This window comes from Oryza brachyantha, chromosome 10, assembly GCF_000231095.2.
Source record: "Oryza brachyantha chromosome 10, ObraRS2, whole genome shotgun sequence".
Lineage (NCBI taxonomy): Eukaryota > Viridiplantae > Streptophyta > Magnoliopsida > Poales > Poaceae > Oryza > Oryza brachyantha.
The window spans coordinates 2,145,350-2,165,877 of record NC_023172.2 but is presented as its reverse complement, the minus strand read 5'-3'; the positions used below and the strand labels follow the sequence as shown (position 1 = coordinate 2,165,877).

Sequence of the window (20,528 nt, the reverse complement as noted above, 5' to 3'; positions counted from 1 at the left end):
ATCAAGCTAGGATGGATCCCCGAACCTCCACCCAAGTAATAGTGTATAGTTAAATTTTCACTCATCTTTTTTCTAATTGTTTTGAATAAAACTTATTATCAACTCATTGTGCATTACAAGATTGCACCCATAATTATTCAATAATGTATTGTACGACTCAATTGACAGAGATGTGATATCTCTTGAACCGTAGCCGACTTTGATGAGGCCGGCCCAATTCAGATATATAACTCCATCCTTAGTAGTAGTCGTAGCAAAATAATATTTTCATTTGATGTGATATACTACCTCAGTTATAAAATATAAACATTTATATGTTGTTTATCGTGTTAAGCATATATCAAAATATTCTCTTTTAGTCAGACAATCGCACCCATGGCAATTAAGGACCGGTTCACGGGAAACCTGGAAGTAATTAAGTGCTAACCACATGCCGAATAGGTAAGGTGGGATTTGAGACATAACTTCGAACTATTTGATGTACCAACGCAAGGGTAGGCGTGATGGAGTATGAACGGGCAATCATGGTGTAACGAAAGCATCTGCTACTTCCGGATCTACCAAGGCACAAGAGAGGACTGCCCGACTTGGTATAAAGGAGGGGGTGAAACCTGAAATACGGTGCGATTAAATAGAGAGGGTTATGTGACGGGTCCTATCCCGGTCTCCTTTCCGGTATGCCATGGTGGTATGTCGGCGCACGTTCAAGTGTAGTGGAGTCGTGTCTTGTGGGTACAGTAGTACACCTCTGATCAGAGTATAATCTATTCGAATAGTCGTGTCCACGGTTACGGGCGAACTTCCAGCTTCACTGTGATTAGTCGAACCTTTAATGACCTGGGTAAACTGGCTTTCACTTGGGACTACTGCAACGTGGTGTAACATTGAGTAGTGGTTGGGCCTGTCGTAACGTGGTGTAATGTTGGACAGTGTTGTGGTATTTTACAACTGTTATTTACTTATTCTTTAATTTATTTAATTTCTTTTATTCAATTTAATCTCTGTTGTTTATTTAAATGCTGCTTTATTGCAACTAACCCTAGTCTGTCCTTGATGACCCTTATGCATCATTTGTTACCCTCTTTTCCGTGCTACTTGTTGAGTACGGTGGTTTGTACTCAGTTTTGCCCAATTTCCCCCTCCAGAGTTAGAAGTGGAATCCGATGGAGGAGACTCTCAGGAGTGAGCTGGTCTACCGTCGAAGCTTTGCCTGTGGACTGGAGCCGTACCCGCTGGAGCTAGTCTACCCTTTCTTTCGCTGCATTTTCATTAGAATAAGTATTATTTTCAGTTGTTTCTAAGAACGATGGTTATGTAATCAACATTGTCTTTTTTTACCCTGGCTAGTCCTGGACAGGGATTTTAATACACAATTAAGTTCAGAAATTCGTGTGAGAAATTTCTGGACGTGACAATGTATTTGATCATTTGTCTTATCACGTCAGTATCTGAGTTTATTACTCACCTCGAGTATTTGATTTTAAGGATAAGTTAGACTATTTTTAAAACCCGACCATTAATTCTATGTTATGGCAAGATTGTAAACCTTATTGACCTTATTATGTTAATATGGGCGAGCACTTTTTTCGTTTTATTAAAAAAAAAAGGGAGGATTGCCATATAATATGTTGCTTCCGTCTCTTCAAATGGTACCCGGTACCAGACCAGTACAAGGCCTAATATACATCAGTAACAGAATAGTATCAAGATACCTATATCTACTATGTCTAGTACTGTTTAGTACCAGTTCATGCACGTGTGCTTGATACTTTTGTATTGGTTGTTTAAAACCTATATGTGCTACCGGGCTTGATATGGTATCAACTTGATACTCTCACCATTTTTTTTGCATTGACTGTTAGGTCTTTGTTTAACCATTCATCGTATTTGAAGAAATTATATAAATTAGTTATTTTCTTGTGATTTGATTTAATTACTAGAGACTTTTTAAGTATTACAATTCTTCTTATTTTAAAAAAATTACGTATTGTAAATTATTTTGTAGTGATTTAATTTATTGGTAAAGTCTCTTAAAGTATAATGTATAATTTTGCATATCTGGACAAAAGTTTCAAATAAGACGAGCAATCAAACATAGATCCAAAAATCATTAACGTCAGATAAAAAAGACAGAGGGGGTATAGATACTGCATGTCAAATACGAGATTAATTTGAAAAAATGTTGGTTAAATTTATAAAAGTTTAATTGAATTATCTTAATGTCAAACACATAACTAGGGGAAGTATATTTTTTGTTGATTCTTTATATAGATATGTATACTATATGACATTCATAGCTTAAGATAAATTTATAAAATTTTAATTGAATTATCTTAATTGCTAGGGAGATGACTGAAATATTAAATTAAAACTGAAAATATATGAATGGTCGCCGTTACTTGTACAGTTGTATATGTCAATTAGTAGGCAAGGATGCTTAGGTCGCATTCGGATGGGTGGTAGTTAATTATCAAGCACGGAAAACGTAATTATAGAGTAGTACATGATTAATTAATTATTAGTTATAGAAAAATTATAAAATAGATTCATATGATTTTTAAAACAACATTCCAATAGAAATTTTTTTAAAAAAAACACACCGTTTAGCAATTCGGAAAGCGTGCACGTGAAAAACGAGGAAATTTAGATTAGTACGTAGCAGGGGGAAGAACACATCCTTAGTTTGCCATGTTAATTGGGCTGCACTTTATGTTCAATGCAGATATAGATGAGTGTGAATTCCCGGATGTGTACGATTGCTATGGTACCTGCCGGAACACGCCGGGTTTCTACGATTGCAGGTGTCCCAAGGGTCGTTCCCACAGTTGATCAGATCCATACAATGAACCATGCATCCCGAATTTTCCTCTCGCCGCACAGATCGTAGTAGGTATGTGTGTGTCATGTATGCAAATACTCTCTCATTAATTAATTGTCCATTTGGTATCTAGAGCATAGATGAAAGTTTTACATTAGTATACTTTACTTAAAAATCAAACAACTTAATTTACATATGAATTGAGATATTCATGTTATGCTACTCACTAATTAACTACACAGTATGTGTGAAATATTTTGCTTCACTTACTGCAAGTTTAATTCTACTCTCCAACAAGAATAATCAATAATCATCATGCTATGATAGTTTAGGTGCTCATGCATTTGCTGCTAGTTAATATAATCATCATATTTTTCAAAACAAAAAAATATTTTTTTCATAAAACATACCCTATAAGTTCCATGTAAGATTAATTATAAAAGACCAAACAAATAACAACATATGAGTTGTCTATTGTAGTATTAAAGAAATTGAGGATGTAAGAAGTGCAGTGCGTGTAGAGGGAGCATGTAGTGGATGCATGGCAGATATTTTCTTTCAGTTAGTATAGAAGTATATATTTCGACTAGCTTACTCGATTTGTATTATTATCTTCCTACCACTCAATCACTAAACATATTTATGTCCTAATACAATATTCATTTGTTATGTAGGTGCGGTTGGTGGTCTTTTCATCGTATCATTACTGTTGTTCATCACACTTCTTCGCAGAGAGAAAAGGAAGACAAAAGAATTTTTCGAAAAGAACGGTGATCCTATATTAGAAAAGATTAATAACATCAAGCTATTCAAAAAGGACGATCTCAAACCGATATTAAGGAGCAGCAATGTCAAAGGAAAGGGTTCCTTTGATGAGGTCTACAAGGGACGCATTGGAGATAATAATCAGCTGGTTGCAGTGAAGAAACCCATCTATGTAAACTTGCCCAAGAAGGACCAATTTGCAAATGAAGTCATTATCCAGTCTCGAGTCATCCACAGGAACATTGTCAAGATAATAGGTTGTTGCCTAGAATTTGATATACCAATTTTGGTCTATGAGTTTATCTCCAGAGGTAGCCTTGAAGACATTCTCCATGACTTCAAAAGGGTGCCTATCAGTTTGGATCAACGTCTACATATAGCTGCAGAAGCAGCGGAAGGTCTAGCTTACATGCATTCAAAAACCAGCATCACAATCCTGCATGGTGATGTGAAACCAACTAATATACTTTTAAATGATGACCTTGTACCCAAGGTCTCTGACTTTGGCATATCAAGGTTGATTGCTGTGGATAATCAACACACAATGTCTGTCATTGGTGATACGAGTTATATGGACCTAGTATATTTTCAAACAGGTCTTTTAACCGACAAAACCGATGTTTATAGTTTTGGAGTTGTTCTGCTAGAGCTCATTACAAGGAAGAAGGCATCACGGTTTGACAACAGTAGCTTACTTCGGAATTTTCTTGATGCTCACACAAATGGGAAGACAGTGATTGAGTTTGTTGATGAGGAAATTTCAGCAACAAATGATCTGGAGCTTCTTGTTAGTGTAGCAGACATCATTGTGCAATGTGTAAATCTTGACGTGGATAAAAGGCCAGAGATGATAGATATAGCAGAACGTCTTAATTACATGGCTAAGAGAGCTCGTAGTATATAGAATTATCATATATGCATATTTTTTTCCAGTATGTTGCATGCATATGTTTAGATATAAAACGTTACAGATGGATCAGGATTCGAAATTATTATGTACAAAACATATGTACGTTGGATAGAGTTCCGAGTAAAGTTTATGAGTTCCAACCAAGGTATACGTGAGAGCGGATCCACCAAAAGAAAGACAGTGATTTTATATTGGTTTAGGCCTTCTAATGTTGGGTAATAGCCTTAACCTAGTTGGTCAAAACATGGTTTTGTTGTTTAAATGATGTTGGCATAATTACAAAAATACAAGATAATAACTCCGCCCACTCAACTAGAGTACACTACCCTAAGCATCGACGAAGTCGATAGGACTTGTATGGGCATAATCTCGATGCGGGCACTCCCTAATCTTGGAGTTGTGTGGCTTGTCTATCTCATATTGCTTGTCACATGAGGACTCGGATATAACCTAACCAACTCGGATATTACCATATTCTCCCACCTTTGTGAAGCTGATTTGAGCATCACATCTTTGTTGGAGTTGTGGAGGCATTTCTCTGAGCTCCAGAGCATGTAGAAGTCAGGAGTGTGGTTTTTGACCTCGCGATAGTCACAAGAACTTGTATATTTTGCTCCATACTCTCTCCTTGAACAGGGGCAGGACATGTTCTGGCATGCTGATGCATGTTCAAAACTAAAATGGTAGATATGGAATGAGACATAAATGGTCATACAGACCTATACAAAACATATGAACAAATCTCCACAACTTACTTGTGGTTGAGGAGGGGTTCCCCATTGTCTACATAAATGTGTGCTTTATTGTACGTTATAACTCCATAAGTATACAATAAAAGCAATTTAATATCCTTAGAGATACACTAGAATTTTCATACCTTAAGGTACGCGGTAACTAAAGATACCAAATATCGTGTTCATAAATCTTCTAACACATATTCAAATATATATATATATATATATATATATATATATATATATATATGCAAAACAAAACTGGAGTACCCTTCAGCCTACTGTCAAGACTGCCTAAAAAACCCTACAATCCGAATGAGCCCTTAGTAAAACTGGAGTAAGAGAACCGTAAAGAGTTAATGGTAGTGGAGTTAGTGGCAACAGAAGAGGCCAACAAGTGAAGCAATACTGAAGAAGGCCGTCACAGTCGCATAAACAAGGAGCGGAAATAGTGGTAGGGAATACACCAATAGAAACTCTATTGGATGTCAAAAGATGGGCTACACATATAAGATGTCAATCCTCTTTACCATATACTACAACTAGTACATCTAAAAATTAATCAGCGAGGGATGAGTCCAACTAATGTATAAATTATATGTTGTCATGATAATATTCTTTAACTACAAATCGACATAAACTTTTAGAAATCTAAACTAATTACCGTAAACAATATGTAACCCTCATGTCAATAATACTTTATGTCGTAAGAACTAATAATATTACAATGTCAGATATTTTTAAGGGGCTATTTCGTTTCTACCCCTCTTTCAGGTTCTAATACTGATTATGCCCCTCCTTTTTAGGGTTTTCGTTTTTGCTCTTACTTTTTTGAATTTGTCCCTCCTTTGGATGGAAGGACTAACGGTGTTAAATGACATGTTAAAGGACTATTTTACCCCTGCACAAGAATATTATTTTGATATTTTTTTAGTCATTTGTGTTGTTACCCTCTATTCCGAATCATAGAAATATATAAAAGCAATATATTATTAATTCAAATGACATGTTTAAAAACTTGTAATTTTTTAAAATATTTGACAGAGTTTCAAAACTATGTCAATTTTTTTAAAAAAATTATAAGTTTCATAGAAATATACAAAAGCAATATATTATTAATTCAAATGACATGTTTAAAAACTTATAATTTTTAAACAGGGGTAATTTCGTCATTAATTATTTTCGGAATTAAATCTTTTATTTTTTAAACTAAATATATTGGTCGACTAACGGTCAACATAACTTCCATCCAAAATAGGGGCAAACAGTTCATTCGGTTCAAAAAAAGGGGCAAAAACGAAAACCCTAAAAAGGAGGGGTAAAATCAATATTAGACTTGAAAATCAGGACAGGAACGAAATTGTGCCTATTTTTAATTGGATGGAGTTAAAACATTTAAAATACGGGAATACTTCCACTGTGAAATATTTTTATGGATAGAGTAAAAACATTTAGTATAGAGAGGTTATAGTCACACGAACACGTGACTTATAATAGGCTATTTTACAATGGAAAAAATACGGTACCTTCTCAATTTTGGTATCTCAAGGTTATAATAAATGTTTCCTGCTGTTGAATATATGCTTCAAGAATAGCTTTTGCGGATTCCTCTATAGGTTTTTCATTTGTTTTTTCAATTATTGCATTTTCATATTGTTGATCATACACCAGTAGCTGGTTGCTGGAACTAGTTTGGAAAAGATTTTCCATTATTTTTTAATGATATTTATGCTGCCCTAATAACTTTCAGACATCTTAGAAGAAAGGAACTCAAGTTGAATCAGATGACTGATACCACTTTTTCCACTGTGAAAGAACTGGAAAGGGTGATATTACTGAACCAATTGTACTGGTATATATTGAACAAGCTTAAGAAACACCGAGGGGTCTTCTGGCTAGCTTCACGAGGTGGTAGGTTAGATAGCCTGGGTTCGAAGCCTCACTTCTACCTATTTAATTGATATTAGGTCCTTCCCTAATATCCAAGTGTTTATATATTGAAAAAGCTTAGTTGGTTGAAGAGTCTGTTAGTTTAGCCTCCTGATATGTTCCATTCCAGGATTTGCAGGGAAATTTTATTTCATTATACAATTGTTTCTATAATCTGAAACTGGTTTAGAAAGATCAAATGTCTATGATTAATCTGAATAAAGTGCAAGCAAAGGAACTGCTAGGGAAATTTGAATTTGTTATAGAAGCTACAGATCAAGCATTGATGAATTACCTCTCCGTAGATACATGGGCCAAAAACACAAGAGTGCTTCTCAAATGTTTCATGGAAAAACAGTAACCCTTCTGATGTGACTGATCTTCGTAAGATATTTGCTGGCATAATTCGGGTCTTCTTTTCGCCGAAGCTCCTCCGTGAGTTCTTTCGAAGCTCCTCGCATATATAATTCTTCTAGAGTTCTGAGATGTTCAATGCCATCAGGGAGAGCCTTCAGCTCTGGACAATCTATGAGTGATAATCGTGTAAGGTTTTGCAATGCAGTCTGTTCTATTACAACATCACTGAGCTCTGGAGCATCTGATATTGCTAGCAGTCGGAGTGATGGAAGTGACATGCCACTGAATGCAGTTTCTTCCCTTCATAAGCCTTATCAAGCCAAATTCCACGTAGACCATTCAATAGAAAGAGGCAGGAAAACGAGTCTTCATCAAGTTTGGAGAGTGCTAAGGTCAACAAGGTAAGGTTATCAAGACCTGAAAAGGATGAGAAAATCCGAGGCAGCGATTCCTTGTCCAGCTTACCTCCTAATTCAAGCTTTGAAAGAGTTGGCGGCAAATGGAGTGCATCCAATTCCAGTGTTTCATTCACGTTTATAGCCATAATTGCTAGGCTAGTAAGATGGTTCATGTTCATGACAGCATTGCACAGTTCAGAGCACTGTTCTCGCCGCACTTTGGTGATGGCAAAAGTTCTTAACTCTGTCAAAGCACCAAGATGACACAAAGTCTCTGAGCTAGCCTCAACAAGTTGTAAGGCTTGCAAGCATTTCAAGTTCCTTATGTCATTAGGCACCTGAATTCCAATCCAGGGAGAAAATCCTTTAGTACCTTTCCTTGGATCAGTAGCTACATATAGATATCTCAACTTACTAAGATTTGCTACACTCTGTGGCAAACTTACTAGCCTAGCATTGAATGTGTCCAGTACTTCTAACTTCTGTAATCTTCCAACTGCTTCAGGGAGATCATCAACCAAAGTATCTCTAAGACACAGAAAATGCAGATTGAACAAGTTGAAAAGCTCTTTAGGTAGCTTCCTGATTTGGGCACCTTGCAGATCCAGAGTTGATAGCAAGTTGAAAGATTTCAAGAAAAACTTCAGTGCATCACTAGTCAACCCCTCACTGAAAGCATAAATTGCACGGAGATGAACTTCACTAGAAACAGAAACAGTCAATTTCTCAATATCAGCACATTGGATCGATAGGCGACGTGTACTATGTTTTGTAGTGCCAGAACCATCATAAACATGACAAAAGCTTTCCTCATTTGATTTGGTCAGAGCAAGAATACGAATGATATCATGCATTCGACAACTTCGCACTCGTCCACTTTCATTCCTCTCCACCACCTGCAATGGGCTTCGGTTGACAAGTTCATACAAGTAACCCTCAGCCACTTCCTCCATTGTCTTGTGTTCAGTTTCTGCAATGAATCCTGATGCCACCCAATGTCTAATTAGCCTTTTTCTCTTAATCAAATAGTCTTCTGGAAATATTGTGCAGTGCAAAAAGCAATTTTTCAAAATATATGGAAGATCGTCCAAACTGAGCTTGAGAACAATATTAACATCAAGAATAGAATTATTTCTAAGCTGCAACTCTAGTTCTTTGTATAAATTTTCCCATTCAGTGTGACATGGGCTTTTGCATGATAACAAACGACCTATGCATGCAATAGCAATAGGTAAGCCATTGCACTTATCCACAAATCTTTGTGCCAAATATTGTAGTTCAGTGGGCATATTCTGTCTTCATTTTTCCAAAACGCTTCTTTACAAAATAACTCCCAAGAATGGTGTTCTTCTAGAGGTTTCAAATCAATTTTATGATTTCCAGTTGCTATTAATGCTATGTCATGGACTCTTGAGGTGATAATAAATCGACCAATGCTGTTGGCAGGAAAAGCTTCTCTAATCTTAAACCACATATCAACACCCCAGACATCGTCCAGAACCAATAGGAATCTTCTATATTTTAAATAATCACGAATGATCTCAACTAGGGTTCTCTTTTCCATGTCAACAATGTCAACACGAAGTTCGCTCTTTAAATCGTTACTATTGAATCCCTTGATAATCTGTCTTAGCAAGTCCTCAACTTGATACGCTTTTGAAACAGTTATCCAAGCTGCACTGTCAAAGTCTACCTTCACACTGTTGTAAACATGGGCAACCAATGTGGTTTTGCCTACTCCTCCCATCCCACACACTGTGGTAATTACACTCTGCAGTTGCGAATCACACCTCAGCCAATCCATCATAAGCTTTTTATTCTCATCAATACCAATAAGATCTTCCTCTGTTGGAAAGTATGATGTCTGGTCCGTAGATCTGCAATTAACATCACTTAGTCCAGCACTTTTCGCCAGTCTTGTCATATCATATCGGACTTTTCTCCTATCAACATTCTCCAATTTTAGTTTGACACCTTGAAGTTTGAATGCTAGACGATGCCAAGTTTTGATATGACAAATCCTCTGTTTTACCTTTAAAGCAAACCCGCCATGTTTCACCTTCATCTTGGAAGTGAACTCATCAACAACATCCTCAATCTCGAAAGCAAGGTAACGTATCTTCTTGATGAAGTTGGCAGTGGTATTGTCAGTATCCTTGAACCTCTCAGCTCCTTGTAGGAAGGACTGCATGCTCTCCAACTCCTCCTTCATATCACGGATCTGGCGAAAAATTCCAGCAAGGGCAGAAGCCTCATGGCAGAGACAGTTTCTACCAACCCTACCTGTGTCTGTTGCCAAGGCTAAGCCAAGCTTCAGAATTATAATTCCAACAACACCTTCTGCCATGGTAAAACGTTATTGCACCTTGAGTCTTGACTTCTCTGAGAAATTGATTTCAACCTGAAAGAATAAGGGTGAAAATAAATCTATATAATGGAGTTAAGAACTAAAATCATGCCTTAAATGAACCTAATTGGGGTTGTAATAAGAAAATAGATAAATCATTCAAGTTCCATAAGATACCAGGAGTGCACTATGTTGCCCATTGCACATACAAGTCAGTTATCAAAGTGTATGCTGAATGGCTTATAGGAAAGTATAGATTTCATAATATGCTTCTGCAAGAATAGTGTAGTTATTTCTGCCCTAGTCATTTAATAATGGAGTACACGAAGAGTTAAAACTACCAGTAAGTTCACATCAATTCCATAGGATGAATACAAGAATTTTGGAACTTAGCACCACCAAACGATTGTTCTTTTTGCCAAATCTTGTTATCTACCCACAGCCAAGCCAACTGTACCAAGCAAAATATAAGAGACAAGACACAGAATGAACAGAAACATGCAAGAAGTGAACAACATAATGACACATTAGTCCTTCACCCAAATTCATTCTGCACTATAAACTTTCATGGATCTGAAGCCAAAACCCAGGGCTACACAAACATTGTTGACATGTGGATTTTCTCTCTCTCAATAAGTTGAAACTCCAAATAAAATTTCAGGCATAAGGGCTTGTCTGAGAGCTGACTAATATAAATTCGACAAAATAAGCTTAACTTACAACAAGCTATCTATCCCCTGATTCCTTCACACATGCAACTTGACAGTTGACACTACAATTTGGACTAAAAGTCCAGAAGCATATAAGTAACTAAGTCGCATATAAGTAAACAAGTCAATTAGTGATCAAATAGGGCCTTCTTAGACTCATGAATATTAGATAATGAGAAATGGGAATCTATGAAGGCAAAATATGTTTCTCATGTACTAACCAACTAGTTATTGCGTTGAGCAGCCTAAGCCTAGTGAACATTATGTTGCTGCTAATGTCAGATCTGTTGAACAGTGTCGTATTGGTTGTGAAAGGGAAAGAGATCAAGTTTATAACGGAACCCCTTACCTCATTGACTAGCTTTTGGGATAGGAAAGTCCTTTACGATCGTACGATTGATATCAGAGCCCCCCTAGTTCAACATTTTTGTCTGATGGACGCTAGGGTGTGAAAGACCGATGGACCGTGGATGCCTACGGGGACCATATGCCCGAGGGACCATTGGTGCACGGTGAAGTGGAGGTGAACGATTGAGAAACACCAATGTGTGAAGGGCAAGATTGTTAAATAATCCCACATTGGTTATGGAAGGGAAATGAGACCTAGGTTTATAAATGAGGGAGCATCTCACCTTATTGGTTAGCTTTTGGGTGGGAAAGGTCTTTTCCGATCCTAAAATATCCATGGTCTTAGGCTTGGAAATTTAAGTAGCGATAGAATTCGATTAGTATTAAGGATGGTGCTAAATCATAATATCGATTGCATGATCAAGTTTTATTTTCCCAGGTACTTATCTTCTTGAATGATGACACCATCTAATTCTCGCAATAATCCAGGCATATTGTGAAGTTATAAATTTGCCCAAGAACTTCATAGGATTCAATTCAGTCCCTGAGATCCAATCGGGTCTCCTCAGCTTACAAATTAAGCACCAAGGACGAAAATAATAATAGATGTAAAGGCATAAATTACCAAGCAAGCAATTCTCTTCGGAAGATGCATCACCAAAATCCAATACACGACCAAGTAAGTCAAAAAGGAAAAAAAGGAATGGTTTTTATTTGGCCTGCAACAACACTGGGAGCATATTAGGGTTCAACAATCTTATTGAACCAGAAACAGCAGATCAGATATAAACCAGACTAAAGAACTCACCGCGGCCAAATCCAAGGTCAGGTTGTAGGAGGACTTGGTGAGGCTGAGGTGAGCTGCCGAGGAGACGCCTGGCCGCCGGCCAGCCACAGAAGCAGGAGGAAGAGGAAGAAAATGACTTCAATCTAAAAGAATAAGGGTGAAATAAACCTATATAATGGAGTTAAGAACAAAAAATCATGCCTTAAATGAACCTAAGTGGGGTTGTAATAAGTGAATGGATAAATTCATTCATGTTGGGAATTGCACTAATATTGGCCATTGCACAGACAAGTCAGTTACAAATTGTATGTGGAATTGCTGATAGGAAAGCATAGACTCCATAATATTGTTTCTTCCAAAATAGTATAGTTAATATCTGCCCTGGTCATTTAATAACATAGGTGTACACAAAGAATTAAAACTACTACCAGTTAGCTCTCATCAATACCACAGGGTGAATACAAGAATTTTGGCACTTAGTACTACCAAACACTTGTTCTTTATTTTCAAATATTTTTATCTACCCACAGCCAAACCAACTGTACCAAGAAGAACATGAGAAACAAGACACAGAATGAACTGAATAACATAACGACATATTAGCTGTTCCCTCAGATTCATTCTGCACCATAAACTTAAATGGATCTAAAAGCAAAAACCAGGGAGACAGAAAGATTGTTGACTTGAGGATTTTCTTTTTCTCTCAATAAGCTGAACCTCCATATCCACTTTGTTCAAATAAATTTTCGGCATAAGGACTTGTAGCTTGAGTCCTGACTAATATAAATTCAACAGAATATGTTTAACTTAAAACAATTTATCTATCCCCTAATGTCATCACACATGCAACTTGACGTTACACTGGACCAAAAGTCCAAAAGCATATAACTAACCAAGGCAATTTGTGACGATTTGGGACTACTCAGACTCATGGATATTAGGTAATGAGAAATGGAAACCTATGAAGGCAAAATCTGTTTCTCATGTTTTAGGTTCTGCAGCCTAAGCCTAGTGAATATTATGTAGCCGCTAACTTCAGATTCATGATGTTAGGCTTGGAAATCTAAGTACCGATAGAATTCAATTAGTACTAAGGATGCTGCTGAATCATAATATTCGACTGTATGCTCAAGTTTTATCTTCCAGGTTGTTATCTTGTTGAATGACAACACCATGTAATCCTTGCAATAATCCAGGCATGTTGTGAAGTTACAAATTTTCACAAGAACTCCGTAGGATCCAATTCAGTCCCCGAGATCCAGTTGGGGCTCCTCAGCTTACAAATTAACCACCAGGGCCAAAATTAATAACTAAATGTAAAAGGCATGGATTACCAAGCAAACAATTCTCTTCGGAAGATGTATCACCAAACCGCAATACACGGCCAAGTAAGTAAAATTTTAAAAATAAAAGGGTTTTTATTTGGCCTGCAACAACCCTGTGAGCTTATTTAGGGTTCAACAACCTCATACTGAACCAGAAACGGCAGATTCAGATATAGAGTGGAGGACTAAACAACTCACCGCGGCCAAATCCGAGCTCAGCTGGTGAGCTGGGATGCTGAGGAGACGCCCCGCCGCCGGCCGCCATGGAAGCAGGAGGAAGAGGAATGGAGACAAGAACACGTACTGCAGCTGTAGTTGTGTAAACAGCGAGAAAGCGGCGGAGATGGAGACTCCCATGGAGAATAGGAGGATGTTTCTTTTCGAGAGGTTTTCACTGGTGGGTAGTTAAAAAGAATAGTGTCGGGTCTCTTTGTCACTAAAAATTCGAGCCTCTCTGCGCCATCATCCAAATTTATCATGCCCTTCTCCGTCCTTTCACCCCAATTGACATCTTTCGCCTTTTAGCTTCCACTTACGTTATAAGTTAAAATTAATAGTAACTTTAAATTTAAATCTGACGTTTTTTACTGAATTTTATTTTTTAGCATTGACTTTTAGATTGCTAAAATATATATGTATAAGTTTTATTTCTAAATTATTTTTCGTTTGCACATATGTCGTTTGGTTTTTCACGAAAAACCAAAAAATTACCCCTTGCATTCTCTGACGTTAGATTGTTTTATTATGTCTTGACATAATTACAGTATACCCCATAATTTTTGGGAAGTTACGTCAGAGGATCTTTCTCATGTTTTTTTCTTTATGAAAGCCGTTACAAAGGCAGATACTCACATACTAGCTCTATCTTAGAAAAAAAACATGATTTTTTTATATTTGAATATACATTATGTCAGGATTCGAACTTATGTGCACATCTTTTCTCTTTTAAGTCAAAAATTGAATTTTTAACATTACATATGAAGTATATTTTGTGGCCTTTTATCGTAGTTTATTTTTTAGTCTTGGCTGATAGATCACTAAGAACATCCATATAAAAGTTTTTATTCACAATTTTTTTATTTGCAAATATGTCATTTGGCTAAACGATCACCACCCTTAGAGTTTGATTTTTTTAATGGAACGGAGAAAGTACTGCACGTTTCTTATAAATGCACGCACTGACGCACTGTTAAATCTTATAGTTCTTCGTAAGTATATAAAGCTAAATTTCCATGATAAAAAAATATCGAAAATGCTATTGGACGGTATACCGTCCGGAGCATTAGTGATGGGATACATTAGCACTAACGTACGGGCGCATGCAACTGCACAACTGCATGCAGGTGTGGTTTGAACCAAAACAAAAGCCCGCAAAAGCGTCTCCCCTTTCGCGTGCTCCGCCACCACCCCCCTCCCCCCGCCGCCAAGGAGGAGGATATGTGCTACTACCCGAGCAAGGCATGCTGAATCTGCACGCTCATCGTGCTGGTGTTCCTCACCATCGGCATCGTCTTCGACTTCGGCGTCTACACCCGCGGCTTCCACAAGCTCACCAGCAGCATCCACGCCTAGGTCGGGGGGACCCTACAACCACTGCTCCACCGCCGGCTCCTTCCGCGCCTACCACCACCTCGTCCTGCCGTTGTACTAGCCGCCCTCGCCCCCCCTCAGACGACAAGGAGCAACTAGTGGCAGTCGACGACGACGATGATGACGACATCGGCAACGACTACCACGACGGCAACGTCGACGACTGCGGCAACAATGGCGGCTGCGACAGCCGCGATGACGACGACGATGAGGATTCACTGCCGGTGATATGATACTGTTCATGATACCACTAGTACAGATATGATACTGTTAAGGTATCATATATAATACATGTGAGTTACCATGTTACTTGGAGATATCATGTTACCTGAGCATGTTACCTCGAAGTATCATACACGATACATGTGAGGTACAATGTTACCTGGACATGGTACCATGTTTGATATATTTAAGGTATCATGTTACCTAACACGTAACATGTTACCTGGAAAGTAACACATTTGAGGTATATGTTACCTGGGAAGTAACATGTTACTTACAGAAGCTAACGCTATACCGTTCCAAACAGTAATACCGTATCCTAGCATCCCCCTAAAAATATATAATATTTACAGGTAATATTACATTACAAAATATGATATCTTTTGGTAGCTTCTCAAGAATACAAAATTATCATTATTTCTAAGAATACCTCATAAATCAAGATAAGTATGTCATACTGTAAGATTGACGACGTCATCATGCACGTCTCATTAGGGTAAAAATTGGTTCGAAACTTTTCAGATTTTTGCCTATTTTTCGGAAACAGAAATTGTCGGTTCAAATTTTTTTGAAAATAATCAGAAACAAAAATGAATTTGAAATATTTTTCTTGGAAATAGAAACTGATATGGTAAGGGCACTATCCATTATCCATTAGAAATTAGAACCAGTTGGGACTTTCTGAAAAAAATTCGGAATTTCCGTAGGCACGTATGCCATAAATCTACTTTATCAGCCCAACTAGCCCCGTCGACTTTAACAAGTTAACCTTAAGTGTTCAATACATTAACACAAACACTGTATTTTGTCTTGACTCCTATGATGTGCGTGATATGTGTATTTTATATATAATAATATGTAAACTGTATCATTCACTTCGTATTAAGACAATCATCGAATATATGAACTTGATTGTAATCCTTATGATATAAGTGGTATTTTTAGTTGCTAAAGTTTGGAACTTTTGATGTATTGTTTTAGAAAAATAAAATGAAATTTCGGCTTAACCATTTTTATAATGGGATAAATTTTCTTTACCGTATTCACTCCAATTTGTATTCTCATTATTTCTGTATTTGATAATGTTCAATTCCATTTTTATATCCAAGGTTTCTAAATTCAATTCCGATTCTCCAAAAATATAGAAACGGAAATAGTAGAGGTGGTTTTACATTAGAAAATATGGTATCTCTAGGCACTTTCTCAAGAATAATAAATTATCGTTATTTCTGAGAATAATAAATTATCAGCAATGTACCAAAAAGTTAATATTCAAAACTAGTTTTGAAAAACTTGCCGGTTTTACGTGTGAGCATGCTCAAGGACTGTAACCACTATTATCGCATACTTGCCATCACAGTTTCTTAAATCTCTAAACGTAGGCATCCTACAGAAGTTATTGTAAAAGGAAATTTGGAGAATTTTCATGTGAAAAATCCTATAAAATTCATAAGTTCAAAGGAAAAAAACTTTTGAACTCTTCCATGTCGCCAAACCAATGTCCCTTGTGTACTCGTGTGCAAAATTTGCCCAGAATATATTGTCGGCCGTTTGATATTACTTGTCTTATTTTTTTTCTCTTCTCGCGACAGAGCTGTTTTTTTTTTGTCTTCACTCTTACAGCGTGAAGCCAATGGATTTGCGATTCAAAACAGTAAATAACATGGAAAGTGAGTTTATCTGCTCCCTTCATTGTAATGCGTCAGGCAGTAACAACAGTTTATCAGCTACTCCCTTATTCCTACGTCTCAAAATATAATCACTGTCTTTTTTTTTTGAAGGGATTAAGGTTGATGTCACCATCTCAAAATATAATTACTGTCTTTTTTTTGATGGGTTAAGGTTAAGGTCATGAATGGTTGGGATTTATCGAGATAACAAAATGTGTGAAGATATTAAATGAAAGAATATTATAATTTATTAAGAGAATTGAGATAAATTTAAATTTTAGAAGTATCAGTATTTTTGAGCCGTATGGGGAGCAGTACAGAACAACCCAAACAGAGTTAAACATCCACATGCAGGCATAGGGTCCAACACGATCTCCAGAGTTATCCAATGATGTTAAGGCCGCGTTAGGCTACGACGATAAGTTAACTTAGCATCCTCGTTTTTCGCATGCACGTTTCCTGAACTACTAAATGATATATTTTTTTTGCAAAAAATCTCTATGAGAAAGTTGTTTTAAAAAATCGCATTAATCTATTTTATATTTTTAAAATAATTAATAATTAACTATTCATGTATCAATCTATTATTATGTTTTTCACGCTAGATAAGTTAACTTATCTGTAACTTACCGAAAGCGGCCTAAGAGCAATGCATAAGTCAGTGTGAAGCTCCTTTCCTGCTTGTTGGATCTGACCAGCTCCCTCATCGAACGGGTAAGAGCAATGCATAGGTCAGTGTGAAGCTCCTTTCCTGCTTGTTGGCATCTGACTAGCTCCCTTATCGAATACGGTCTAAGAGCAATGCATGGGTCAGTATGAAGCTCCTCTCCTGCTTGTTGGCATCTGACCAGCTCCTGTCCTTCCTGTGGAGGTTTGTTCTCTTGAGCTGATGTGCTGCTCTTCACCTCAATCACTCCCTGCAACAAATAGGTCATAGCCACCAAGGCATTGTTTCCTTGCTTTTTATCATCTGGGTATTTATCCCACTCTCCATCATATTGCCTGCTGTCAACATTTCAACAATCACAGTGATATATATATATATATATGCACTCTCTTAGTATAAACTATTTTACACCCCCCTCTTCCAAGGCCTCTTAAGGCCCATGTCACCTCTACCCTCCTTTTAAGGCCTAAAAACCACCCCCACCTCATTTAAAGGCTGGTCAAAGGGTTAATCCTGTGGGTCAACTCCATATGGGCTTTTCCTCATATCTATCTAAGCTCATCTCTCGCCTCACAGGAATTGTGCAGTAACACGACGACAAAAATACAGTAACACGACGACTAATTTACAGTATCAACGTCGAAACATACCCATAAGGGATCTACTTTTTTAAAACAATTTTTTTCAAACAATATGGTACAAAAGTTCTTAAAAAATAATATATGAGGTGAGAGATAAAGTTGTTTAAAAAATAATATATGAGATGAGAGATAAAGTTGTTTAAAGTTCGAAATCTTAAGAAATATCTATAAGTGTAGTAACAATGCGTCTTCTATGTAGTAATAACGCTATGTTGCAGTAAAATATGTGTATTGTTACTGTACAATTGCAGCAACGTCGTGAAAGAAGTGCAGTAACATCGTGATATACGTGTAATAACATGTGTGTTACACAATTGCAGTAATGCTGTAATAAAAATACAATAACATCACGATAGAAGTACAGTAACATCATGACTGTATAATGTTGTTTCAATACAACTAATGCATGTGAGAGAGCTAAATAATATTGTATTCTCAATCTTTAGAGAGCAATATCTCATGTGTTTTATATTATTTTTTAAAATCGTTTTCACCACATTGGTTAAAAATGTGATTTAAAAATCTAGATCCGTCATGACTATATTTTGACATCGTTAGTGCATTTTGCATTTTATAAGATATGTTACTGTACTTTTGCCTTCGTGTTACTGCACTTTTCAGATAGACGGGAGTTGACAAAGATGGGGTGTGGAGGAAGGTCAAAGGACGAGTTTAACCGGTAGGAAAGGGGTTTGACCAGGCTAGAAGAGAGGTTTTGGGCATTTGGAAGGGGTAGGAAAGGGCTTGTGCGTTATGAGGGCAGGGGACATAGAATAGCTTATCTAAGGGGTTGCATATATATATATATATATATATATGAAAATTAGATCTTACTACCAGGTGTAGCTACTCCCTTCATGTCTAAGGTGTACAAACACTTTCATAACTATTTCTGATCCTACTCAACAGAAAGTATAGACACTGTTAAATCCCATATGAACGGTACAACTATATGTATATAGTTTATACTTTCTGTTGAAAGAGAGCAGAAATATGTATGGAGGTGTTTCTGCACCTTAGATATGAAGGAAGAGAGAAGCTACACCGGATAGTAGGATAGAGGTTTCATATATATATATATATATATATATATATAAAATATGTGCTCCCATAAGTTATTCTATGTCCCCATAAGACCCAGACCCTCTCCCACCCCCTTCCAAAGGCCCAAAACCCCTCTTCTAGCCTAGTCAAAGCACTCTCCCATTGGTCAAATCCGTCATTTGACCTTTCTCCATACCCCATATTTGCCAACTCCCGTCAGTCTGAAAAGTACAGTAACATGAAGCCAAAAATATATTAACATGCCTTATAAAATTCATTAACAACGTCAAGATATAGTCATGACGGATCTAGTCTTTTAAATCACATTTTTTTAACCAACATGATGAAAACGGTTTTGAAAAATAATATAAAGCACATGAGATATTGCTCTCTAAAGATTGGGAATACAATATTTTTAGCTCCATCACATGCATTAGTTGTACTGTAACAACAATATAAAGTCATGATGTTATTGTACTTCTATCGTGATGTTGCTGTATTTCTATCACGACGTTACTGCAAATATGCAACACACGTGTTACTGCACATATATCGCGATGTTACTGCACATCTATTACGACGTTACTGCAATTGTGCAGTAACAATACATATATTTTATAGCAACATAACGTTATTACTGTATAGGAGGCGCATCATTACAGCACATATAGATATTTTTTGAGATTTTAAACTTTAAACAACTTTATCTCTTACCTTATATTTTATTTTTTAAGAACTTTTGTACCATATTGTTTGAAAAAAGTTGTTCTAAAAAGTAGATCCCATAGGTATGTTTCGACGCTGTTACTGTAAATTAGTCATCGTGTTACTGTTCTTTTGTCGTCGTGTTACTACACAATTTATATGAGACGAGAGGTGAGCTTAGATAGATATGAGGGGAATCCCATAAAAGAGTTGACCCATAAGATTAACCCTTTGACCAACCTTTAAATAAGGTGGGGGTGGTTCTTGGGCCTTGGGAGGGGGGTAGGAGGTGGGATGGGTCTTAAGAGGCATTGGAAGAAAGAGAGATGTAGAATAGCTGATACTAAGAAGGATGCACATATTAGCCTTGCTATATATATCATACTAAGTATCAGCTCCTAATTGCTATTCTGACCGAGAGGTTTTATGACCCTAGTCATTATCATCAGCATGCTGGTACCTCCTATGATCATCATTCCTCTTGGATTCATGTGATGCTCCGGAGGAATGCCTATCAGAATAGCCGACATATTTGTGACCTCTGCCTAATCTAACATTGCT

The 20,528-nt window shown here is 36.9% G+C and overlaps 2 pseudogenes; one reads left to right on the top strand and one right to left on the bottom strand.

The window, feature by feature from the left end:
• The first annotated feature begins 2,688 nt into the window (after positions 1–2,688).
• LOC102712850 lies at positions 2,689–4,487 on the top strand (annotated as a pseudogene).
• A 2,280-nt stretch (positions 4,488–6,767) lies between these two features.
• On the bottom strand, positions 6,768–12,035 carry LOC102712296 (annotated as a pseudogene).
• Between the last annotated feature and the right edge of the window lie 8,493 nt (positions 12,036–20,528).